This window comes from Taeniopygia guttata, chromosome 7 (assembly GCF_048771995.1).
Source record: "Taeniopygia guttata chromosome 7, bTaeGut7.mat, whole genome shotgun sequence".
NCBI lineage: Eukaryota > Metazoa > Chordata > Aves > Passeriformes > Estrildidae > Taeniopygia > Taeniopygia guttata.
Window position 1 is genome coordinate 3,406,763 of NC_133032.1, and position 26,445 is coordinate 3,433,207.

Here is a 26,445-nt window from a genome sequence, read left to right on the forward strand (position 1 = left end):
TTTTGCTGCTGCCTCCGTGATTTTTAAGCTGCGCCGTTCGCAGTGTTGTTCTCCTGCCATTAGATGTCCCTGTGTCCTACACGGAGCTCAGGCAGGCGGTCAGTGCTGGCATAAAAAGGTCACCGAGCCGGAGCGAGGCAGAGATGTGTTTTAATTGGGGTTTGCAGATTTCGCTTGCGAGGAAACGCCTTTTTAGCGGGCGAGGCTGCTGAGGAGCCGGTGCATGGGTACGCTGGGGTGGCTCTGCATCCTGGCGCATCCATGGAAGGATGGATATCCCGAGCTGAGGGCCTGCCAGCCCTCCGAGAGCGCCGTGCTCGGACAGCTCGCCAGGGGACACTGGGGACAGCGCACGCCTGTCTGTAGCCGCGCAGGGCTTTTTTTTTCCACATTTGTAATCGCAGCTTTTCCCCCTTTTGGTTGTCATTAATGTTGTTCGTTTCCTCCAAAATCGCATCTGTTTAGATGTTAATTGAGTTAATTGTTAGCATTCAGCAGCTGGAGCGGCAATTTAGCACCTGCTGATAAAGAAGCCGGGTTTGGAGCTGGGTGACAATGACCACGTTGGGGTGGCCGCGGTGCCGCGGGGCCAGGAGCCCGGGGATGGGCTGGGGGGATGCACCGGGGGCGGCTGCTCGAGCCCCTCGACTTCGGGAGTCAGGGATCCCTGGAGAAGCGCTGGAATCACGAGAAAAACCTACCGAAGAGAAAATACACCGAGTCGGCAATAAACACCGTGCCTCGCTTAGGGAGGGGATGCAGCAGCTTCCCAATCGGGCTGATTGGGAGGAATCAAAGGAGGGCAGGAATGGGATAAAGACGGACTGACAGCACACGTGAGGAGACCTTTTACCGAGGGTTTTCCACAGGTAAAATTCCCAGGGAACGGAAAGATGGTGCTGGAGCAGAGCAGCTGGGGGATGAGTGATGGTGACCGCAGTGAGCACCGTGGCCTGGCTGCAGATTCCCAGAGGTTTTTTCCTTCTTTTCACCCTAAAATCGTGCCACGCCATGGGGCGCACGGGCTCTGACAGCTGTGGCACCGCTCCCCGCTGCTCTGCAGCCCATCCCTGCAGCTCTGGTGGCCCGGGAGCCGCCCGAGCACGGCCCCACACCTCCACGGAGATGGATTTACAGGAGGGCAGGGAAAACCCTCTCATCCCCACAGGAGGGTGAGCACATCCCGCCTCACTCCTGCCTGGAAGGGGTGGCTTAGATGCCTCATTACTGCCCCAGGCTCAAGTGCCGATGAAAAACTGTTGAATAAAGGTTTAAAAGGAAAGGCAGGGCTGCAGCAAGGCTTTGGGGAGTATTTTGTGGGGCTGTAGTGTCAGCGGGGGCTGTTAATGCTCCTGGAGCTGCATGAGCCAGAGGTGAGGAGCCCTGTTGGGGTTTTTAGGATGATATGAGGGGAACAGCTCCCTGGGGAAGATGGGACCTGCTGGGGAGGGAGGTATAGATGTGCAGATCCATGGGCTTGCTGGGAGAGTGAGGTTTGGGGAGTGCAGTGGGGAGTGTGAGACACTGCCTGGTGTCTCAGAGGGTGTTTGCCTGGATCCTGTAATTAGGAATATCCCACAGTGTCTCTGCTTGGGTTTTTTTTTTTGTTCTTGTTGGGTTTTTTTTTGTTGTTGTTTGGGCTTTTGTTGTTGTTGCTGGGGTTTTTTGTTGTTGGCTTTTTTTTTTTTTGGTTGGGTTTTTTGTTGTTGTTGGGCTTCTTTTTGGTTTTTTGCATTCCAATTAGCTTATTTCTTGGTGATCTGGACTATGGATCGCTGTACTGTTGCCTGCTGGTAGGTGTGGGTGAAATGTGGCTTTTTCCAGACTTCCAAGAGGCCAAAGAAAGAGCAAACTCAGCCCTGGGCCACCATGGTACAACCTCAGCAGGCTTAGGGGGTTTTTTGGTGTCAAAGAGGTGACGCTACAGCCCCTACAGGGGTTTGGGTTTTGCTTCCAGGAGCAGGCTGACCTGCCATGTCTGTGTTTTCCCACTGAGGGGAAGGCACTGGGCTCCATCTCCGGGCTGGAAGTGCGATTGCTGCTCCGTGGTTCTGTTTCTGGGCGTTGGCACTGGGCATGCTGAGGATAAAATGGTGGATTTTAATGCTCTCCAGCCCCTGGCATTCTGAAACCCGGCATGAAATCCCTGCTTATGTTTAAATAATCTGTATGTTTGAGGGAAGGATTATGAGTCAGTGGAAGAGGCAGCGCTCTCTGTGTTTCCTGCAGGGAGATGCAGAAGGGAGTCCTTGGGAAAAGCAGCTTGCTGGAGAGCAGGAAGGGCAATCCGGGGATGCTTCCAGCAAGCTCCAAATGTGAGAGAGAGCCAGGAGACAGCTGCTCACAGAGGCAGGGGAAGCAATAATAGTGAGAAATAACATTTAATTACTTCTCATTCCCACCAGTCTGGAGAGGAGAGCTCTGATGCCTGATGGAAAAGTGCTCTGGCTGTGGCTGAGTATTCTCACCCAGGTTCAGAAACAGCCTGAGGAACGAGGGCTGGAGCATCCCTGGGGCCGCAGGATGGTCACTCGGGTCCTGCTGCTGGGGTTGGTGGCTGAGAGCAAGGATGTGTCAAGGGGGAAGCTGTGCCCAAGCTGAGCTCCTGCCCTCCCTCTGGCGGGTGCTGGCACCCGGAGGCTGTGGCTCTGCAGCCAGGCACCTCCCTGGTGCCACCTCCCTTGTGTCACTTCACTTTCCTAGGTGGAAGCTTGTCGGAATCTGTGGGTATTGGTGATTCCGAGATTGTAGAAAGTCTCTGTCTTTCTGCCCCGTTGCCAAAGAAGAAGCCATAATTCGTCTGTGCTGTTTTCAAGGTTGTTTATTCTTGCTTATCTCTAACATGTTCTGCTGCCCTGCCGCAGCTCTGTCCTGCAGGGCAGCGTGTGGGGCTCTGCCCCTCAGTGGGATGTTACAAACATTAAATACCAGAAACTACCTGTGCTGGATTTACAATAACGTGCCAATATCTGTCACCTACGTTGAACAGTGTGTCCCCAGCCTAAACCAACAGAAAAATGCCAACACCACAGTGAAACATGGAGGGCATGAAGAAGGAGGAAAAGGACAAGACACACCCAATTCCTTCATCTTGTCCCCTCTGAACCCCTAATCTAGAAACCTAAAATTTTACTTTTGCACCCGTGTCACACTTAATTATTACTTATATAAAACACTCAAAGCTTGTAACTCATCCTGTAAGATTGAAAACTCTTTTCCATGGCCAGAGATCACAGACAGTGTCTCTGGGGGCTCTGTCCAGGGGGGTTCCTGACCCCTGCCAGGGTCCCAGACCTGCCAGGGCAGCCAGAGGGAAGCCCTGGATTCCCACAGAAGCTTAGCGCGTAATTACGCCTCGTAATCTCTCTGTCACTAAGTAGTCAGCAGGTACCGTCTGAGCAAAGAAGACTTAAGCGACATCCCTGTCTTGAGGCTTAGAATATTCCGGTGTGGTAAAGGCGGGGAGGGGGGCAATGAAGATGGCAAAGTATCGATGGAAATGCGGCGGGTGTAACAACTCTGGCTGCCCTGAGTGAGAGGAGGAAACATCCGATTTGTTGGTGCAGCCCTGGAGGGCGAGGGGCCGGCGTTCAGCACAGAAACAGAGCTCGTAAACTCCGCGGGCTGGATTGAGGCAGAATCCCGGAATATCCTTCTCCAGCTCATTAGCACCTTGACACGGCGCAGCGAGCGAGGCGGCCTCGCTGCTCGGAAGGAACAGAAGGCACATCTGTCTGCGCTGCTTAGAGCAGGCACTTGGGGGAGGAATTAATTTACAAAATTTTTTGAATGAAAACAATTCCAATAGCTCGAGTGCCCTCTCCCTCCCACGTCAGCTGTTTACAAACTGTCGAGTGGAATCTGTCCCACATGTCCCTTGAACCTACCCAGTAACGCAGGGAAACAGAACTAAAATGCATAATGAAAAACAAATTTTGAAGGGGGGTTGGGGGGAAACTGAAAAAAAGAAATAATCCTGCCCACGGAGTTCAAACAACTTGTCTTGCTTCAGCTTATACCAATTTTCATGTGCTTAGACAAATGTCACCAGCGGCAGACTTAATTGACTTCATTTTGATCTTTATCCTCATTAAAGAGGAACGCCGTTGTTCCTCGCCGTTTCTGCACCCTCCCCGTGAAGGTGCTTTGTACCAGGCAGTGATTAACTCGATTTGTTGAAGACGTGCGGAGTCTGAGGGCATCCAAATGTCACGGTGGGGATGGGGCTGGGCAATCTCCTCCTTCCCGGGGCAGCACACTTGGGAGCATGGAATGATTTGGGTTGGAAGGGACCTCACAGCTCGTTCAGCTCCATCCCCTGCCACGGGCAGGGACACCTTCCACTCTGCCAGGGTGCTGCAAGCCCCGTTCAGCTGCTGAGGAACACCCATTTTCTTAGTCTTGCCTGGAATTTCTGAAGGGAAAGAGTTGCAATTAACATGGTTTATTGCAATATATATAGTTTTTTTTTTATCTTGAGGACATCTCTAGCTCATTAGGGTTATGTAAGTGTCTCTTGCACGATGTCCCTTGAAGCTTTCCAGACTCAGAGTTAAGTCTGCCCTCTGGAATTTGGAGAGCTGCTGTAGCTAAGCCACATGGTGAAGCACGGGGAAAAAATTGACTTCCCCAGCCCTCCTTGCAAGGATGACGAAGGAAAAGCAAACCACTATTCCTGCCCAAAAAAAAAAAAAAAAAAAAATAAATGGGCCAACTTGATGTGGAACCATTTTTATAGGGAGCTGAGGGCTTTGACTTGGGGTCCCTGCCTGCATGTGATGAGCACAACCCTTGTAAGCATGGCAGGGATACCTGGCAAGGATTCAGGTTCAGGATGCTGGACAGCCTTGAAGAGTCTTTGGTGGGTTTTGAATGCGTTTGAGGTGGGGCCCATGAAGGTCTTGTGGTAGTGACAGGTCAAGGCCACCTCACTTGCAGAACAAGCCTTCTCTCAAAGCAGATCCTGCCTGACAAAGCTGCCCCCGTGTCACTGAGGCGCAGCCCAGCTCAGCCTCCTGTGTCCTGGGGCAGCTTCAAAGGCCCCTCTCGGCCCAGGCTGTTCCGAGGTGAGGGGAGAACACCCGGCTCTGGAGGTGTCCCCTGCCTGCTGTCAGATGGCAGCCCAGGGATGGGCGCAGAGGCGGATCCATGCCGAGCCTTTGCCTTCCTCCTTCCCCACTGTGGCACCTCTGTCCGGGCACGCCAGCAGCACGGGCGCCAGCAGGGCTTTGGCTGAGGAGAACACTTTAATCCCCGGGGAGAGGTGCCCTGAAGGCGCCGGAGGAGCAGAGCTCAGGGGACAAGGAGCAGCGCAGCGAGGAACTCCGTTTGGAAGGCCCCGGGATGGTTCCTCTCTGCTCCCCGCCGTGCCGGCCGCTGCTGGCAGTGCCTGTGGCAGCCCGTGCGAGTGGGCTGGAGCAGTCCGGCCGTGCCAGGCACCCGGAGCCGGGCTCCAGCCTTCCCCTGCGGCTGTCTGAGCCCCGGAGCCGGGCTCCTGCCTTCCCCTGCGGCTGTCTGAACCCCGGAGCCGGGCTCCTGCCTTCCCCTGAGCCCCGGAGCCGGGCTCCGGCCTTCCCCTGCGGCTCTGAACCCCGGAGCCGGGCTCCTGCCTTCCCCTGAACCCCGGAGCCGGGCTCCTGCCTTCCCCTGCGGCTGTGTGAGCCAGGCTCCGGCCTTCCCCTGCGGCTCTGAACCCCGGAGCCGGGCTCCTGCCTTCCCCTGCGGCTGTCTGAGCCCCAGAGCCGGGCTCCTGCCTTCCCCTGAGCCCCGGAGCCGGGCTCCTGCCTTCCCCTGTGGCTCTGAGCCCCGGAGCCGGGCTCCTGCCTTCCCCTGTGGCTCTGAGCCCCGGAGCCGGGCTCCTGCCTTCCCCTGAACCCCGGAGCCGGGCTCCTGCCTTCCCCTGAACCCCGGAGCCGGGCTCCTGCCTTCCCCTGTGGCTCTGAGCCCCGGAGCCGGGCTCCTGCCTTCCCCTGAACCCCGGAGCCGGGCTCCTGCCTTCCCCTGAACCCCGGAGCCGGGCTCCTGCCTTCCCCTGAGCCCCGGAGCCGGGCTCCTGCCTTCCCCTGAACCCCGGAGCCGGGCTCCTGCCTTCCCCTGCGGCTCTGAACCCCGGAGCCGGGCTCCTGCCTTCCCCTGCGGCTGTCTGAGCCGCGCTCCTGCAGCATCCAGCCGGGAGGAGGTGAGGGAACTTTCATCCAGGGGATGCTGAATGAGAGCCACACCTCTCCCGCCTGCGAATGCAGCGAATTTACAAACCTTCCCCCTTTTTTATTAGCAGCTTCTCCCCATGTAACCACGTTCCTGTGGGCCGGGGTTGAATGAAGAGAAGCTCCTGTTTTAATTTTTGCTTTCAGGAGTAACGGGTAAGTGTAGGAGGAGGAATATTAATCATCCCAGCAGGCATTCTTCAAACTTAGAAACAGCATAAGGAAGGAGCCCAAATGGTTTAAACATTGTGGGGACCATTTGTATGGGAGTCTCATGCTTGGAAATGTGCAGGGCATGCTTTTAATTCTTTGCTTTCACCCTGATTTAGTTTAAAGGGGAAGTTGTTGCTTTCCCACCTGTTTCCTGTAGCAGGGACCAGGGCCTGATGTACCTGCAGAGACCAGGGAGGTGTGCAGGGATCATCAGTGCTGCTGTTAAATTCTCTGTGGCATCAATTAGCTGCTGCTGTTCCAAATTAATTCACTATCTAGATGCAGAAGAAAAGGAGAGGGAATATTTTGAGTGTTGCTGTTCTGAATTTTTGCACTGGTGTTGTAGCAGGTGTGCACTGCCATAGGAAAATGGAGATTTTTCCTTCTTTGGGGTGATTTGAGGCACCACGGGGAGTTCAGAAGAGACCTGAGTTGTGCACCATGTGTTTTTAAGTGTCCACCACTTGAAGACAGGGTGGCTTTAATCCCTTTCTAGGGCTTTGGGAGGCCCCAAACCTCATCCCCTGCCACACAGGTGTGCAGGTTTGGTCACATCTTAGGAGGAAAGAGGGAGGTGCCAGCTCCCTGTGACTGAGGAGGTGGTTCTCACTGGAAGAACTCCAACATCCTCATGTGACTCTTTCCCTTCCCTTTTTGCTTTTCTCTACCCTATTTTTTTTTTTTTTTTAATAAAAGATACCCCTGAAGAAGGCCATGGGGTGAGTTTTTGCTTTCCTGGAGGCTGCCTGTGTTTTCTACCAGAGCTGGAGCCTTTTCACCTCCAGCTGATGGGTGAGAGCTGCCTGAGTGGCCCCACCATGCTGCCCCGGGGCTGGCAGCCACTAAGGACAAAACCCCTTTAGGCAGGTTGAGGGGCTCTTCCCTGGGGCAGGACAGGAGGCTTTGGGCCTCACCTAGTCTCCTCTGCTGTGTTTTGTTCATCCCTCACAGAAGCCTCTCTGAGGTTGGCAGGAGGCTGCAGGAACGTCCCCACACTGCTGTGTGTAATCGTTTCCCTCCTGTGCTGCGCCACGGCTGAAATTGGTTAAACGCCAATTTGGTGCCCAACGCTGGGAACCAAACTTCCTCCCCATCTCTTTGAACACACAGGAAAGACTGCCTGGCGGTCTTTAGCACGCCTCAAACGTGGGTAAAGAAATGAGGGATGAGTTGCTCATCCCAGGACTGAGATCCTGTGAGGAATCTTCCCAAACAAAGTGCAGTGGTGCTGGTGCTGAGCCAGCTTGTCTCGCTGGGCTCCCCCAGGGCAGACCTCTGGATGCTGGGCTTTCCCAGCAAGTGGGTCCCTGCTCCTTGTCAGGGGTCATCCAAACAGACGTGGCTTTGGGGCAAAACTGCGTTCTCCCAGCCTAACCAGCTTCCCTGCAACACTCCCGGCCCCTTCTGGTAAGGCATCCCAAGCGCGGTGCCTGCGGGAGGCTGCAGCATTCCTTGCTTGCAGAGGTTTGGGGCCTGGTTCCACATGTGCAAAATGAGTTCATTCTTCTGCAGCAGCCCGTGCTCCCTTCCAGCCACACAGGGTTTGTTTGGGTAGGGAGCACATCCACTGAGGATGCCGGAGTCAGAGAGCAGGGCGAAGGGAAGAAAAAGCCCTTGTGTAGCTGTGGTCAGGCATAGCCTGGCACTGAGAACTGGAAGAGTTGTGGCACCTGGAGCTGGCAAAACTCCCAAATCCTGTTGTCTTGCCCCAAACCGCTCTGCAGGGGGTTGTGGGCCCCCCTGCCCCATGTTTGGTCCCCCCCCGACAGCATCATTCAGTGCAGTGGCACGGAGAGCAGCAAGCTGTAATTTGCCAATGGGGCCGTGTCCCTCAATGAAAGCTTCCTACGTGTCTCTTGGAAGATTATCCTATCAAATCCCCTCCTGCTCTGAAAGGTACGCATTTAAAGCATGACTAACGCCGAGAGATGCTATTATTCCATTTTATTCCGCAGCTTGTGAGTAATGTCTCATTATAGATGGGGATGCATTCAGAAAAACATCATCTGCCTGCCGGAGCGTGGGCTGTGCGGCACGAGCACCTCGTGGCAGGGGAGCCAGCGCCCAGCGGCACGTGGATGGCTATGGGAGGGGTGGCAGCACCCTGGGGGCCCTGAGCCAGCCTCGGGCTCTGCCTGCTGCCCAGGCTGGGCTGGGGCTCTGCTTTAGAGCCCGCAGCATCCCAGCTCCAGCTGGAACAGCAAGCCACGAGCCCAGGCTGTGGAGCCGGCGCTGCTGGGCAACGAGGGGCAGTGGCAAAGCCAGCAGTGTCTTGCTATGGAGGGGTTTTATGACCTCCACGAGGTCTGTGCTTCCCTGCTGAGTGCTGTTCTCAAAGCACAGCTTTTTCTGTGTCTGAATATCCTCAAGTTCTGGGTGAGTTCATCATAATGGGATGAACGGGCTCCTGCCAGCGTTCCTCGCTCCCCAGCTGGGGATGTGGGTCTGTCCAAGCTGTGCTACTCCTCTTGAGGCCACTCAGATGTACAAGCTCCTTGTCTAGGGATGGTCACCATTATCCTGCTCTAAGGATTCCTCTGTATATGGGAACTGGCACCCTCTGCCTCATCCCATGGGAAATGTCTGCTGTCCTCTACTCTCTGTATTCCTACTCCTGCAGTGCAAACCACTGGCATTTTTGTGATGTTCATCACAAGATCAATGGCTGGTTCCACTGTTGTGTGTTTTTGTGTGGCACACATGTGGTGCACTAACCTTCCCCCAGGACTGGTGCAGCCCAATCCCCTTCTCTTGTGCTTCTGCTCGGCATCCCTGCTCCAGCATCCTCACCATCAACCATCCATCCTTAATAATTCTCTTTTTTAGGAAGAAATCCTTCCCTGTGAGGGGGTGAGGCCCTGGCATAGGTTGCCCCATCCCTGCCAGTGTCCAAGGCCAGGTTGGATGGGGTTTGGAGCACCCTAGACTAGTGGAAGGTGTCCCTGCCCATGGCAGGGTGTGGAATGGGATGAGCTTTCAGATCCCTCCCAATCCAAACCATTCTGAGATATGTCTTCCTCATGCCAAAGAAAATGAGATTCAATTATTTATTGATGTATTTTTCCCAGGCGTTGTTTCTTTCTTCACCTCCTGCTGCGGAGGCTTTGGGGTGGGGTTTGTTTTTCTTTCCCCCTTTCCTTTTCAGTTTATATCGATGGATCATTTCTTTCCCCTGCTGTTTTTTCTCCCTGCCAGGGGAAGCAGGGCTGCACCCCCCGAGGTGTTATTAAGCTGAAATGCTGGGATTTGACTGAGGCTTGCGCCTCCCACACCCGTGCAGCCGCTGACGCACACCCATCAATGGAGAGGGGATGAATAAACCCAGCTCTGCCATCCCCACAAAGAAGGGGGTGGGGGAAAGATGGAATGCTGCTCTGGCCATGCAGTTTTCAGAGCTGTTTTCTCTACAGCCCCGGGGTACCAGAGCACCTCCATCCCTTTCTAGGTTCTCTGGCTCATGGAGCTGCTGCAGGTGTGGCTTTGGTGTCCCTCATCCCACCAGGCTGGCCTGGTTCAGGTGCCTTGTAGCTCTCTTCCACTGCTTGCAGAGGCTGGAAGGATAGGAAGAGGCTTCCACCTGCGGCATGGCTCCTGGTGGTTCCAGTTTAAGATGCTGAGTTCAGTAACTCGTATTTTGGCTGTAGTGGTCCTCAACAGCATATCCCAGAGTGGAGGATTCCTCCTTCCCTCCATACATGCCAGCTGAAGTGTACGATCCTGCCCATGAAATATGGATGTGCTGAGGCTCCATAAGGTGCAGGAGATGGTCCCACTGACCTGAGGGACAGGAGGTTGGGAATGCTGAACTCCAGGATTTGTGCACCTCCTGCCTGCCTGAAAGCAGTCCCCTAAAACAGAACAGGGGACAGGGACCCACCTGGGACCCTCCATGCCCTGAAAGGGCTGAACTGGAATCAGATGCTGGGCTCCAGAGGCTTCCCATAGCATTGAGAGGATCAGGCCCTGCTCGTGCTCCTTGGAGTGTTCTCCAGCCCCATGAACTCCTCTTTTCTGAGGAGAAAGTAGCTGAAACACTGAACAATTAACCACTGCCACTTAGTTTAAATTTTTTTTTCCTTTTTGTTTTATAATTATTTTTCTCCCCTGCTTCTGACTTCCTGTATGTGTGTTGTTTCTCTGTGTGACCTTGAGCTGTTCCCTGTGGTGCAGGGAGCTGATGTCCTACAGAGTGATGGGCCTGGAGTGGGATGAGAGGGCAGGAGACCTTTTGCTTCTGGTTCAGATCATGCAATCCACCGCTCAACAGGGCAGCTCTTCCCTTTGGAAGACATCAGGACTTGTTTCCCTTCTCAAGTTCACAGGGATCTGGGCCTAAGGAAGGACAGTGGGATCATTTTCCATCTCCCCTGGCTCATGGGCAGGTGATCTAAGAGATCTTATTCCATTTGCAGGAATTCTACCCCAAAGCCAACATTTTCAAAGGAATTGTTGCATATTCAGGATTAACCGTGAGTGTTTCTGTTGTGCTAACCCCCTTCCCACCATGGGCTTGGTAAAGCCCAGTAACCCTGCATCCCATTCCAGGCTGTTCTTACCATGTTGGCTGCTTCAGGTGTATAATCCTGGCAAGAGCATCCCTTCTCACCACACTCCCTTTGAAAAATCCTGCTTTTCCATCCTTCTCCTGCTTGTAGCCAGTTCTGTGTCTACTTTGTGCTCACACCCTTTTGCAGAAGGAGCTCTGTGGGAATTCTGTGGTGCCGGGAGCTGGGCTCTCTCTGCTGCTCTTTTTTTTCTGGTCCTTTAGCCCACAGAATTTATAGATGTGGAAAAGAGGAGCAGAAACTTCACAGGCCACTCTTTGTAGAACCACAGAATCGTTACGGTTGGAAAAGGCTCCTGGGACCAAGCCCAACCATTAAGCTAACACTGCGTGTTTTTACAGCTAGAACTAGTGTGCTCTTGGAGAGAAGAGCATCCTGAAGATCTGTCTGGGACAGGGATGTCTTCAGGGACCTGTGGAGACAACCTCTGCTCAATCACCTAGTGAGGAACTCTTCAGGTAAGTAGTAATTCTGACAGGGCTGAGGGGGAACCCTCTTGTGCTGATGTGGAAATGTTTAGTGGGCTCAGTGTGGCTTCAAGGGACCCGGGGAGGTTTCCCTGGATGCCCACCTACTTTATGCCTGCTTTTCTTCCCCTGGCTGCCTGCTGGGCAGAGAGAGGGAACAGTCCCAGTGTGATCTGGGTGTCCCTGTTTTTACCATCTAGTCACAAAAACCCCACCACTACCTGCTGGAAGGCACTGTGGCTTCCAGTGGTCTGGTTGACTGAACTTGTTTTAAACTATTACAGATGGTTTAACCCCATGTGGTGTCCTAAATACACCCCGAAATGTCAGCATCACCGATGGCAGCCTCCATCTCCAGGATGGCTTCATGGCAGCCTCCTGGATGTGTTATTTTTCCAAGTGGTTTCAGGTAATAACAGTGTAGGGAAGTGTTCTGCTGTCAGTGAAACATCAACACAGGCAGCTCTCAGCAGGTAGCTGGTAATAAAAGAATCAATTGCTGGTGGTTCTAACAATCTATGGATCCACTCTTGAGCTGCTAAAACCAAAATGCTAATGTGAAATCTGATTTTTTCTCCCCATATAGCAGTGTATCTTGCTATAGTTTTAATTAATTTTTGTGGGAGGGAGTTTTCAGCAATAAATTGAATCTTATAAAATTCATGTCTTTATCCTTAAGAGGGGAATCCAAGTACATTGGGGTCCATACAGATTGTGTGTATTTTCTGCTGCTGAGGTGATCTGGAAATGTCTTCTTTTTTTTTTTTTTTTGGAGGTCACAAGTTCTTGTGGCCAGAAGCTCCAGTAAAAAATAGTCAGGGCTAGAGGCTATGGGTTAAACAGCTCCGCCGAGCGGGGAGGCCAACACTCCCATGTGAATCCCCTGATTTATCCCTCTGTTCTTCCCAACTTCTGTGGCCAAGAGTCCAGTGCTGGCTGCCTCAGGAAGGAGCTGAGCAGCCCCCAACCCTCTCCTATAATTAATTTGCCAGGGAAAGGCTGTGCCTCAGCTGTGCTGGCTGGGACCACTGAAGGAGCCCGGTTTCACATGGAAAGCAGGGAACTGTCAAGGACTAACTGATCACAGGAGAATCCCTCTGAAAAAAAAGAAAAAGCTGGAAATAAATAATCTGGGAGGGAAGTGCTGCTCTGCAGCTTTCAGCTTCTAAAGAGGTTTCTCTGCCTCAGCGCTCTGTAACAGCTGTGATCGCTGCAGCTCTGACCAGGGCTTATTTTCCAACCTGGCCTTGGGCACTGCCAGGGATCCAGGGGCAGCCACAGCTGCTCTGGGCACCCTGTGCCAGGGCCTGCCCACCCTCCCAGGGAACAATTCCTGCCCAATATCCCATCCATCCCTGCCCTCTGGCAGTGAAAGCCATTCCCTGTGTCCTGTCCCTCCATGCCTTGTCCCCAGTCCCTCTCCAGCTCTCCTGGAACCCTTTAGGCCCTGCAAGGGGCTCTGAGCTCTCCCTGGAGCCTTCTCCTCTCCAGGTGAGCACCCCCAGCTCTCCCAGCCTGCCAAGTTAAAGCCTTGCAGCTCCTTGGTTTGGTCTCAATCCCATACAAGGGATTGATTTGACTCCTTGTCACCAAATTCTCAAGCCCTCTCCCTTTCAGCATAATTTCCTGAATTCCCACAGGCAGTCAGCTGCAGCTGCTCTGTGAGGGAATTATGACTTGAATTAAATTTGGTTTGCTATCTTGTTGAGGACAGAAAGGAGCAATTCTCTCAAGGGTGGACAGCCTTATTTTTAATTTCTTGTCTCCTGTGGTTTGTACAGCAGCATCTCATCCTGTGGGCAGGGATCACAGGGCTCCCTGATAACAGCAATCATCCCATCAGAGGAAAAGGGGCAGGTTTCGGTGTTGGTGTAATGGTACCATCTTTCCATCACAATGAAATACAGTCCTAGGATCCCCAGCAGAGCCTCCTGGTTAGGAATAACTCAGCTGAGTGCAAACAAATCTACATAACGCTCCCCAGCACGAGTCTGCTCTTTAAACAGAACGCGAGGCACAGCAGTACATCTCCAAAATATATTGCAGGTATTACAGCAGCTTCTCATAGGACTAAAATCATCTTTTGGAGGTATTTGTCTCTGTTCAGTTCTTGAGGGAAGCGTTCCCCTAGCTGAGATAATTTCAGCTCTCTGGTCACTGTAGACAAATGAAGAAATTGGGTTGTGTGGTAAAACATGGAAGGAAAATAATCCAAATGTTATACCTTAAGGGGGCAGAATCTGATCTCACTCCAGGAAGTTGTGATACCCCAAAAAGGTTTTTAAGGCAAGGACCTAACCTCTGATCCCTCAGAGCCTCCAGTGAAAAAGACTGGAAATGTTTTGGGAAGTCCACGAAGATCAGAACAACTGATCCAGGTGTTGACTCCTTCATGTGGTTTGGTGAGGCAAAACCTCCCTTGATAGGAATGATGCTGACTCTCCAGAGCTGTGTCCCTGTTCTTCCATGTGCCCTCTCTTTTTAAGTGCAACATTTGGGAAGAACCAAGCTTAGGGTGACCACTTACGACTTCAAAAATTTCGTCTTTAATTTCCTTTACAAGGCACAAATTACATTGTTAATGAGAAGTAATTGATTCCAGTGACTTTATTGTTTGTTTTATCTGTCTAAACTCTTTTCCAGAACACTTTAACACACAAGGTTCTCTCCCTGATTGTCCTCCAGCAATAAAGTTGTGAGGGGAGAAAAAAAACAATCCCCTTTCTGCACAGACTCCTTTTCCCTGCCCAGCAGCATGCCTTAGAAGTTACACCCATGTTAAACCCTCTTGCCATCAGAGTGGTTTTGGGAGCTCTGTTTGGAGGAGCTGTTTTGGAAGCCCTGGCTGCATTAGGGATGCATGTTGGACATTCTCTCCCAGCCTCCTGTCAAAGTTTCCCTTTTTGCCCAGATGAGGGCTGGATCCAGAGTTAATCTGTGAAAATGGGAGCAGCTGGCCAGGGGCAGGCCCGAGGCTCTCGTGGCTCTGCTCCCTGATACTGCCTGGAAGGGATGTCTGGGGACAGAGGATGTTGAATGGGATAAAACCAGGCTTTATGCTGGCTCCTGGCATGCTGCAGCCTCACAGCCTTTCTTTTAATTGGGCTTTTCCCCTCTCTTTTTTTTCTCCTAGATGTTTTTGTTTGGTTCACCTTCCATTATTCTCACTATCTTTGGAGAGTGCTCACTTTTCTGCCTTCTACAAGTATATATGGAAACAAAGTCGACAATTTGCATGAGAAAAGGGCCTTCTTTGGGTTTGTAATCTGCATCATTTCAGTAATGTGCCATGGAGGTGCTGTGGTAGAGTGAGAAGGAGCCACCACCACACACCTCCTGATTCCCAAGGGCCTGGAGTGCCAGGACAAGGGGAATGGCTCCCACTGCCAGAGGGCAGGGATGGATGGGATATTGGGCAGAAATTATTCCCTGGGAGGGTGGGCAGGCCCTGGCACAGGGTGCCCAGAGCAGCTGTGGCTGCCCCTGGATCCCTGGCAGTGCCCAAGGCCAGGTTGGACACTGGAGCTGGAGCAGCCTGGGACAGTGGAAGGTGTCCCTGCCATGGCAGGGGTGGCACTGGACAATTTTAAGGTCCCTTCTGGCCCAAACCATTCCATAATTCTATTAATTCCTTGCGCTGTCCCTTCCTTTGCTCACTGTTTGGGACTGAACTGAGGGCTCCTTTGGATTATTTTACTGCTGTGTGACAGCAACAAAGGGAAGGGCTCTGGTGAGCTCAGCCTGGTTTTGTGTTACTGCACCTGGAGCTCTCTTTTATTGCCATGTCCCATAGTCCTTTGAAGTTTTTTTCGGATTCTCACTAATTTCTGCTACTTTAAGTAATTATTTTTCTCTTTATCGTCTGAAAATTGCTCCAAATACCCCCTTTCCAGATCCTTTAGGCTCTGAGAACAACACATGCCACAGCCCAATTGCTTGGAGATTCCCCTGGGATTCCCTCTGCTGTGAAAAATAACTGTTTTATTCCTACCTGGCCCTTCCTGTTTCCTACCAGTTTGGAATTCAATTGAGAACTTTTCTTCTAACCCTAAGAGAGATTAATTTCCAAGGCGCCCCTGGAGAACTTTTCTTCTAATCCCAAGGGAGATTAATTTCCAAGGCACCCCTGGTGAGGAAGCTTTTGAGGAACCAGAGTACCCGGTACCAAGTAAATTGCCCCTATTCTGCATGCATTGATGGCCACAAAGGATTCCCCAGGAACCACAATTCCAGCTTCCAAAAGAATGGTTTCCTTCCATCCCAGTTTTCTAATTATCTGTAATGCTGTTACACAGCCTCTACTGATTTGCTCGGTGTTAAACTCAGTGATACGTTGCTCAGTTAATTCCTCTTTGGAGTTTAAAAAATTTGGTTTATTGTTGGTTTTTTTTTAATTTTAGTTTTTAAACTAGCCACTTCCTTCATTCTGAGGCTGACAGCCCCAGAGCTGATGTCTCCTTTTTCCTGAGTCATCCTTCATTTGCCCTGGTGATGGAAAAGGTGACACCTGGATGTGAAGTTATGCTTTCTGCAATACTGAGGGAAACTATTTGACCTGTGAATACTTCAGGTTTATGAGAATCACACAAAACAAGTGCTGGAGACACTTTGTGGCCTGCCAGTTTTCAGTGTGAGGTGCTGAGGGTGAGCACCACGTAGCCCTGTCCCTCTCTGTCTGTCTGATGCTGCCGAACAATTTTTGATTTTTAGGGCTACCTTTGCAGAAAACCTGATGCCACTGCAACCAAAGCTGCCTTTGCAGGTTCCAGGAGCTGCACAAAGGTGCTGCCCCAGGATCCTTCCTGCTGCAGCCTGGGAGCCTGCTCCTCTCCCATTAGGAATGGGTTTTCTGAGTACACTCTGGCCTGGATCTGCACATTCGAATAGACTGGCCCTGTTTAGAGGTGATTTTTTCCCAAGGCAGTGTAGGAATGCTGAGCTATCTCAGCCTGAGGAGCCAAGTTCTCCTTCAGTTGCAATGGGCAGCCTGCCAGGCATTTTTCTTATAAATATTTTCAGCATTTCTTTGAAGCCACATATTTTGGGGTGGTTTCCACCACCCCCCTCATTCCCTTTGTGTCCCCCCCACCGCTTTTTTTTCTTTCCCCCCCATGGAGGACATCTTTTGGTTTCAGGAGAGATCCCACTGAGGGCTACAGCCCAGGAATTCCTGCAATCCTGAGCCACTCTCTGAGTGTTCCCAGGGCTGGATTCAATTGACAAGAGGCTCTGCAGCCAACCCCCTTGGACTGCACATGTGTTTATTTAAATGTCAGTGGCCCACACAAGCTGAATACCTATTAGTTGCAGCCTGCCTCAAATCCAAAGCAGAGCTCCAGTTCATATTTATTGTTCAAAGTATAGATCCCTTTATTGTTGTCATTTCAGTCCCCTCGTATTTATGGAATTATTCAGGCAGCTCTGAGAAGTTAACTAGCACTTTGCAGTGTTTCTTTACTGCCAGGGTATAATATCTGTCTGTAATAAATATATAGGTAAGGGATTTCAGAAACAAAACAAAACAGCAACAACATATTGCATGTGAAAACTTTACTAAGCAAATAAAACATTCCCTGCCAGAGATGCAGAAAAAACACCAGCAAGCTGGTACCATCTGAAGTCAATTAATGAGCAGGAGATGGATAATTCCACTCTATTCTTTTAACTGTTGTTTTCTGCCATTCTCCAGGGTTCCTCTGCAAAGCACCCAGGCAGAATGGAAATAAATTGCTAAGGGTTGTAACAAGAGGTTTTTTAAAGGCTGGTGGGAGCTGAGGGTTCTACAAATCCCTGACAGGAGGGAGCAGCCAGGTGGGAGTCAGGTTACAAGAGACAGGACAAGTGAGAACGGCCTCAGGCTGTGCCAGGGGAGGTTTAGACTGGATATAAGGGAATGTTTCTTCATGGGAAGGGTTGGCACAGGCTGCCCAGGGCAGCGGTGGAGTCACCACTCCTGGAAGTGTTCAGCAGCTGTGTGGATGTGTTTTAGTGGAGAACATGGTGGTGGTGCTGGGTTGACTTGCCCCACTTCAGTTCTAACAGCTCCCTCAGTGAAGAGGCACCCAGCAAAAAAAAAAAAAAAAAAAAAAAAAAAAAAAAAAAAAAAAGATACTTTCTGCTAAAAGCAAAGCTATCTCAAGTCAGTTTTTAATTTCACTGGCAGCATTCACCTGTGTTAATTTAGAATGAGGAGAACGCTTCCATTTCATTTGAGAGAATAACAGTTTAATTAAGGGGGAAGGAAAAAAAAAAAATTTCTGTTTGGCTGGAGTAGTTCTGCTGATGTGAATGTGAGTTACTCCAAGTGGGATTTTGGGCTCAAGTCCAGAAGAGCAAAAATGCTTCTTTAAACCCAACTGTAAGGCTGCTGTTCTGTAAGGGGGGGCTGTCCTGCTGGCTCATTGAGACCCACAGAAGATGGGATGCCTTGGGAGCAGGGATCATTCCTCTGCTGGTCTCAGTCCTGTCCAGGCTGGCAGCGAGGGGAAGCTGCCAAGCTCCCGTGGTTCCCACTGGCCTGGGCCCCGCTCCCGATGCTCAGGTGTGTGCATCCCAAAACCAGCACTTCACCTGGTATCCTTGCCACCAGCCCCAGCACACAGAGCCCACTGACTCCGTGGAACAGCCTTACAATTTTGGGATTAAGCCTTGAAGGCTGCTGCTGAGAAGGGCTGGTGAGACTGGCGGTGGCAGCTGGCTTTGCCCCGTGGGGCAGCAGAAGAAATCCAATATCTAGGGCTGTTAGCTTTGCACCTTGGATGACTGAGGGATTCATGGCTTGGAAAGTCGATTTCCAAGGGTAAGTTGCTGTGCAGACATGTAAGAAAGTGGTGGGATCACTGTGTCTGGAAGTGTTAAAACAACGTGCAGGTGTGGCACTTGGGGGAGGTGGGTTGGTGGTTGGGCTTGGCAGTGTTCAGAGTTGGACTCAATGATCCTGGAGCTCTTCTCCAACCTTCCTGATTCCATCATTCCAGGAGTTGCAGGTACGTATCCTGCCAAAGGTGTGGCCTCACGCTCTGTACAGTTGCATGCTAAAGACTGAGGATGCCTTTGAAGACGTTTCCAGGTCTGACTTCAGCTTCTGCACAAGGAAAAACCTCAGGAGAGTTTTTTGGGGTGTGACTTCAGAGATGGATTTGTATACAGTCAATAACTGAGGCACCCCAAAATGATGGATGCTCTAGGAGCTCAGCTTGGAAACATGTAAGAGACCTTCAGAGAACTTCTTTCCTGATGGTGCAGGAGTCCACCTTCCAAAATCCTCAGTCTTGTGGCAAGATCCCTATGGCCAAGCACAGGAGAATGTATCACTGCAGATCCTTGTCACATCCAAACTATATTCTTGTACCTGTGTTGGACATAACTCCTTCCTCTGGTCTGGTAATTGCAGTTCCATTCGTTTTCCAAATTCTTCTTTTGTTGTGTTAAGGCTATCCAGCTCCATTTTATTTTTGGCTCGCTGTAGAGCACCAGCCTCCAAGCCAAAACACGATGGTAAATCTGTGACAGTCTCTATCAGGAAAAAGGATAATGATGGCACCCAGGAGTTTTATCAGCCTCAGCTGTTGCACTGTTTGCTGGAGAAATTGTTCTTTGAAATATACAACCAAAATAAAGAGACGAGCATCTGCAGCACTGTGGATAATTTAACAAGTAATCTCCCCTGAAAGAGCTGTCTGGCTTTACCAACAGCAAGGTCATAAAAAGTGTTCTTTCCTATGAAGACAGGTTGGGAGTGTTCACCTTGGAGAGAAGGGAGAAGGCTCTGGAGAGAGTTTAGAGTCCATTTTAGCCTAAAGAGGCTCCAGGAGAGCAGGAGATGGACTTGGGACAAGGGCCTGCAGTGCCAGGACAAGGGGAAATGCTTCCCACTGCAGCAGGATGGATTTTGATTAGATGAGGAAGAAATTCTTTGTGAGGGTGGTGAGGCCCTGGCACTGGGTGCCCGTGGCTGCCCCACCCCTGGAAGTGCCAAGGCCAGGCTTGGAGCAACCTGGGGTAGTGGAAGGTGTCTCTGCCCATGGCACGGATTGGCACTGGATGGGATTCTATGATTCCTTAAACCAGCAGGGAAAAAAAGCCCCAGCACCGTCTCCTCTGCAGTTACACAAAAGCACATCCCAGTTCTGAACCACCACACTTGCCACCACATGATTGCTGCTCCTTGATTTCTGTGTATGAGCAGAACACGTCCTGCCCCTCATCCCCTTGTATCAGGACACAAGACAAAGGCTCTGCTGATAGCTCACCTTTTAATGTGCAGCAGGCCACTTGACAAGCAGCTCCTGACTGAGGCCCTGGGGTCCTGTGACCACCTGGCTTGCCACAGGGTCAGGTCCTCCAAGAGAACTTTCCAGAACTGGGGGAAGGATTACATAATGACTGACAGGGATGAGGGGAAGGGACAACAAAAGATTGACAACAGGGGAGGCGGGAAGTTATACCTCTGTTGCCTCCCAAGGCAAGGCAAGGGGGCCATCTTCCAAACCCCCTCCCACACCTGACAGGGATGAATTGAGGCCCATGTGCCTCATCTCCTCAGATCATAGTGTGAACATCCTAAACCAATCCCACTGCTAGGCTGCACACAAATCCCCTTTGCAGCATCACCTCTAGAGGAGCCTATGGAAGCCCTTCCTCTCCCAAAAGGAGGGGTACACAGCACTCATTCTGCAGTGTGGGTGTTATTGATCCGTGTATCAGCTCCTCACATTCCAGCTCTGGGCTGGTCCCCATGGCCTCGTAGCTTTTTTAATATAACTCTTCCATTTGAGTTTCCATCCTATCCTTGTTAGTCCTGTCCTTGGATCTAGTCCAGGAAACCATGGGGCTTCTGTGATCTGCTCTTTCGCAGAATGGGAAGTCTGCCTTTTTTCCTTTCTTTTTTCCTTGTGGAAAAAAGCTAGAGGGATCTCCCAGTCTTTTACAGGCCTGATCTTGCCTAGTGATCCTGGAAGAGGGAAATAGCTCTCCTTTCAGCCTGTGTTTTATAGTCACACAGACATTTCTAGGGCTGCAGAGGTTTTTGACTCTGACCTCTCATCCTCATACATTCTGAACTTTATTTTTGTCATTAATGGACCAGCATTTACTTCTTGCATTTCTATTAAACAATGTATTTGCAAGTGAGGGTCGGATTCCAGAGTTCCACCCAGCTATTTAACAGGGTCTGAGTATAACCCTTCAGACTTTTCAGACATTCCTCTCATTATTTTGATGCCACTGCTGCTATTCTGGACACTTCTGCTGGCACATTTGCTCTGCTCTGATGCTTTTCAAGAACTTGGGGAAGGTGCTCTTAAGGAACACAAATTTTGGTAAGCAGATAGAGAAAAATTGAGGTATTTTAGTGCTTCAGTGTATTCCAATCCAAAACTGGTTGCAGTTTTGGTTTTGCCATAGGAAAGGGAAAACGGGTCAACTGAGGTTTCATCAAATGCAAAGCACAGGTGCTTTTTGATAGATATTGATATCCAGGAAATGCAGTGACCCACATGAAATGAGATTAAACAACCCTTAGAGCAGCAAAACAGAGGAGGGAAAAATTGGAGAATTTGAAAGGTCCATGCAATTTTGTCCGCACACATCATCTATAAGTACTACTTTAGTGTCAAGTGCTTAAAACTGTGAGATCATCTTGGTACCTTACTATGAAGGCAGCAGTTAAGTGGCTTCTGGACTGCCAAGCTCTAAAACACCTTGGTGCTCTGCTGCTGGTTCCTTCAAAACTCATCTAAACTCAGATCATGGAAAGATGATTTAGAAGGAAATTCTTTAGTATGAGGGCAGTGAGGCCCTGGCAAAGGGTGCCCAGAGAAGCTGTGGCTGCCCCTGGATCCCTGGAAGTGTCCAAAGCCAGGTTGGACACTGGGGGCTGGAGCAGCCTGGGACAGTGCAAGATGTCCCTGCCCATGGAGGAGGAACCCGCCAGGCAGAAGAGGGATATGCACTTGGATCCCCATACTGTGGTTGTGTGCTCTGAACTCCAATATGCTGCAAGCTCTTGGCATCTCCACGAACACTCCAGGGACTCTAATTCAGTTTCTGAACAGGAGAGTGAGTTGTGGGTCCCTGGTGGGTGGCAGAACCTCCCTGCAGGCCTTGGTGAGAAGCTGTGTTTAAGGCTTGCTCCTGTGCTCAGTGTTCCCTGTGGAGCAGCTCTAGGCAGCTGCATCCAGGGCACGCTGAATCAAGGCCAGTCCTTGTGCTGGCCGTGGTGGATCCCATCCTGTCACATCCTGAATGTGTTTGCATGCTCCCAGAGAGCCCTGGGTTCCCTTCCGGGGGCTGCAATTGTTGGCTTGGCTTTTTATTCCAGATTTGTCCCAAAGTAGATTGGATCCACGTCAGAAAAGACTCCAAGCACGAGCTCTGCCAGCTGCTCCTCGTCTGCAAAATCTAAAAGTTGCTGCTCCTGAAGCCAGGCATTTTTATTTGCATGAGAAAGCTGTAGCTGACTGTAAGACAGTTTGTGATCTGATTTTAAAAGAAAAGGATAAAAATAAGTCTAATTGTGTTCTTGTTCTGCCTCAATTTAGCTGCTGGTCATTCTCTTTTGTGCTCCCCACATTTCTGGAAAGCTGGTTGACACTTATTTAGGTTGGCACAAACTAAATATAACCAAGTGTGTGTGAAAGAGCATGGACTGGGTCAAAGCTTCCAGAGCAGCAGAAAGAAGCACTTTGCTGTAAAATACCAAAATCCAGCTCTTTCTGAGACAGCTCAATGAAACACACACAACCTGAACAAAAAGTGAGCGCTCCATTCAGCTCCTGAATGCTGCTGAAATTTTTCTTTTTTTTTTTTGGACAGCTTTTACAGTCCACAGCCTTCTCATTCAATCCTAAATAATAGCTTTGAATCGGGCTGTAAAAGCTTCCGAAGTTTGAAGTCTTTTGACAAGTTAATTTAGCTGTATGGTAAAAAGTTTTTCCCCCAGATAGAATAAAGCCATCATCTCATGAATGTAGCAGTCAGCCAAGGGAAAGAAAACACCATTAGGATTAGAAATGATGGGCTTTCTGGAGATAGTTTGTGGTTTAGTGTAATCTACTATCAATATTTCAGTAGAAAAATATCCTACTCGTCATCCAGCTGCAAGTCAGTCTCTTCACATAAAACCAACACCCAGGGGCCAGGCTGCAAATGTTTTTATTTCTATTTGTCTTTTTTTTTTTTTTTCCTGGTCATATTTTTCTTACATTTATTTAGATTTTAATTGTTTTTCACCCTGGATGATGCCTTTTTTTTTTTTTTTTTTTTTTTTTGCCTGGTTGAAAGAGGCAGAATAGAAAAATGGATCAATATTTCTTTGAAGGCTTTCTCACTACAGAGAGACAGACCCCACATTTTTCTTCCAGTAGCTGGATGAAAAGAAATATAATAAATTGATACACATTTCCTTTCTTTTTAATATTAAGAACTGGAAAATGAGCACTGATAAACTAAGTGTATCCATCAGTTATTCTAGCCTTGATTTCACAAAGATTCCATATTAATTTTAGACTTATTTCTGCTTTTTATCTCAATTTAAGCCTTAATGTGCTACTAAAATGGGCTGAACAAAAAAAAAAAAAACCAATTGAGGGGGAAAAGAGATTTGATTTCTTTCATACTCTTAATTCTTCAGTTTCACTTGGAGGGATGATGACACCGTAAGAACTTTTGGGCGGTGGTTTGTAATGGCCACAGAATAATTTTTCCCTCTGCAGTAGGAATGATGATCTTTGTGGATCCCCTCCAAGTTCAGCATATTCCATAATGTAGTTGAGAGCATAGCTGCTACATAAATAGGAAGCTTATAGAAATCCAGAAAAATGCTGAAAACAAAATTAGCAAAGTTTTATTCTAAAAGTGTCTTGTACTCAGTCATTGTAAAATGACTGCCATAACAATCCAATGTATCTCCATCAGCAAAAATAACGTGTAACTATGGAGAAGAAAGCAAACTTTACATTGTGACCTCCACTTTGAACTTCACTTACTTGTTTTTCCCCCCAGCTGGGGGACAGGGACTTGATTTTGCCCAAAACAACAGCAATAACTTGTTTCTAAGAGTGTGGCTCTTACTGCTTCGGGATTTCAGCTCTTCAGGCCCTGAGTGCTGCAGACTTGATGAAGTGTTGGGTGTGCAGACAAGCTGGGAAGCGGCTCCTGCAGCCAAAGACAGGCGTGGGGGCTCAGAATTGGAGGAGAACCACCTTGTTCTGGATCAAAGCGAGCTGTGAGGCAAGGAGAGAACAAGGAGTTACAGCTGAAGCAAAACTCACCAGGAGTAAAAAACCACTAACAACCGAACAAAACTCCACAATAAAAGGTATGCTGGAGGAAAACACAGGAAGGGGCAACGTAAATTTAACATTCCCTGTCCCATCAGAGCTGTGCTGTAAATTATGTGGGTTTGATGGGGTTTTCCTTTTGATGGCAAAAAGTAGTAAACCAGTATACTGTGGGACAGATACAGAGCAGGGAATGGGAAATAAAGCACAGAAAGGTGACAGGTAGGACAGGAAAACCAAGGGAGGTCAGTGATGGAGACTGAATGATCAGGAGGAAGAAGAGGGAGCCATCATCAGATTGGAAATTGTGTCTAGGCTTGACTTTTCTCCAAGGACCCAAGTGTCACTGCCACTTGGTGTCTAGGCTCCAGAGGAAGCTCCTGCTGGCGCTCTTCCTAACTCTATCCTCCTTTTTTTCAGGCTGTGGAGTGGAAAACTGAAGCACTCTCTTTTACTTTCACCAGCTCCGTGTGACTAGCGAGGGAAATTAGCTGGAGTGTTGTGATGGCTGTTTCCTGCTTGAGAACATAAAAAAATGGAATCATTCCTGACAAACAAGGAGTTCAGCTAAAGATGAGGTGGAGGTAGGCGGGAAGTTCTGTAATTGCTTTTTATTTAAATCTTTATGAATTAGCTCTGCCAGGGTGTTGGTTTTTATTTTAGATTTTTATTTTTTGCTTCAACAGGCTTCTGAGTAAGTTTTTCAGCTGCAAATACAGCAAAAACAGACTATATACAGCTATAGCCAATATGTTGGATTGAACATATAGCAAGAAGCCTTTCCCTTGTGAATCTGAGGTCTGATTTCCATGTGCAACGACAAAGGTTTAATTTTCTGCCATTATGCATAGGTTAGCCTAGACTGGGTATTAATAGAGACACGTACTCACACCCACAGCCACAGGTACAGCATCAATCAAAACCTGAAGGTAGAACTTACGCTTCATGGCAACTTCCAGGGCACAGTTCTCTCCTTTTGTTTCCTGTTTCCAAACTGCTCCAGCAGTGCAGCGAGGGAAGGCAGCTGGGCTGCTTGTAACCCATGTTTTAAGGATTTGGGACCAATTCTCCCCCTGGCTGGAGCAGAAATGGGGACTGCAGGGGAGGGCAGACACTGACCTGGCTGCCATAGCCGTGCCCTGCACCAGCTGTGAGCAGCACACCTGTTGCCTTGGCAAATATTGCCCTGCTTTGGTAACCTTCTGGCCCCAAAGGCCTTCCACCCACAGGTCTCTTGGCACCCAAACATAATTTGGGAGGTTATTTATACACACGTTCCCCCATCCATCCGAGGCACAGCTGGCCCTGAATAAAGAGGGCAGAGCAACTCTGCGAAACCTCACCAGCCAAAGAACAACAAACAAGCGCACGAGCCTAAAGAAGCTGCAAATGAAACAAAAAGGGCTTCAGCTTCAGGCAGAAGTGGTGTTCTTAATGCCAGTGGTGCTCTCAGGTATGTATTCCACGGAAATGTCACCATTTCCTGGAACCTGTGGACAATGTGGAAAAAAATCCCGAAACTTTAAGGGCTGGATCAATATGCCAAGGGTTTTTGTAAGGGTGGCCCTTTCAAATGGCAACAGAGGTGGTAAATATCTCCAAAAATGTAAAAGAGAAAAGGAGCAGTGTTTATATACTACCATGTATATGCAGAATTTGAGAGACGGACAAAGTTGTTAGCAATTCCCATCAAGTCCCAAAATTTATGTAAATCCAGATGGCTGAATGACAGGAGTTCATTTTTTTTTAAATTTTTTTTTTTTTTGCTATAAGGGAAATCTGGAAGTTTTAAAAAACAATTTAGCGAGAGCCAATTAATCAAACCCACCAGAAGCGTGCTGGGATGGCTGCCTTGAGTAAGGAATGTCATGTTTCAGCTTGCCTTAGGCAAGGATGGGAAGAAACTCCTTAGAAGCTTAGCAGGAAATCTCCTTTCCACTATCCCAGGGTGCTCCAAGCCCTGTCCAGCCTGGCCTTGGACACTTGCAGGGATCCAGGGGCAGCCCCAGCTGCTCTGGGAAACAGAAGTAATGGAATGATACATCGCTGGTGGGATGTTCCCATTGGATTGTGTCCCACAGGATGGACTTCTTGCACCCAATACTGCAGTATTTTCCTTCCCATCGTCTGGAATGTTTGGGAGCAGGACTTGGGAAGTTTTGGGCACTGCATAAATCAAGAAAATACGAGTGAAACGAGATGTGTCGGTTCAATGGGTAATTCCACGTACAACTCAAAAATCAATAAATTGCTATGAAAACGGGGGTAGAGGGAAACATTACCGGACAACTCCTTTTTATTTTCATTTTGTAATTTCCTCTCGGTAATTCAAGCAAATATGTTGAACCGTGCCCTGTCCTTTCTGTCGTTTACCCCTCGCTTCAGCTGTTTGCTGTTACAGGCGATACCTGACGGAAAACACAGGACGGCCCATGAGGGAGCGGGGCCGTGGCTGCAGTGAACCGGGGGGCAAAAAAACGCCAAAGTTGCACGTTTTATCACACTGTGGTCTATACGGTGTGGCTCGCAGCTGCTGTGGCCTCCGGGGATGGGGGCTCGGGAAGCCGGTCCGGTGATCCCGATCCCGATCCCGGCGGGGCCGCGGGCTCTGTGCCAACATGGCGGCCCCTGCCCCGCCCCCCGGTCGCCATGGCGACGGGCCGCGCGCCACGGGGCGTGACCGGGGGCGCGCGGGGCGGGGCCCGATTGGTCC

The 26,445-nt window shown here is 49.8% G+C and overlaps 1 long non-coding RNA gene across 2 annotated transcripts; it reads left to right on the top strand.

Moving 5' to 3' along the window:
• On the top strand, nucleotides 1-26,011 carry LOC140684539 (uncharacterized). Of its 2 annotated transcripts, none has more exons than XR_012056926.1 (5): nucleotides 1-869; nucleotides 11,326-11,442; nucleotides 21,773-23,770; nucleotides 24,153-24,316; nucleotides 25,506-26,011. It is a non-coding gene; the product is annotated as an uncharacterized lncRNA (long non-coding RNA). The 2 variants fall into 2 exon arrangements; XR_012056927.1 differs by having other exon boundaries at nucleotides 23,540-23,770.
• The last annotated feature ends 434 nt before the right edge of the window (nucleotides 26,012-26,445 follow it).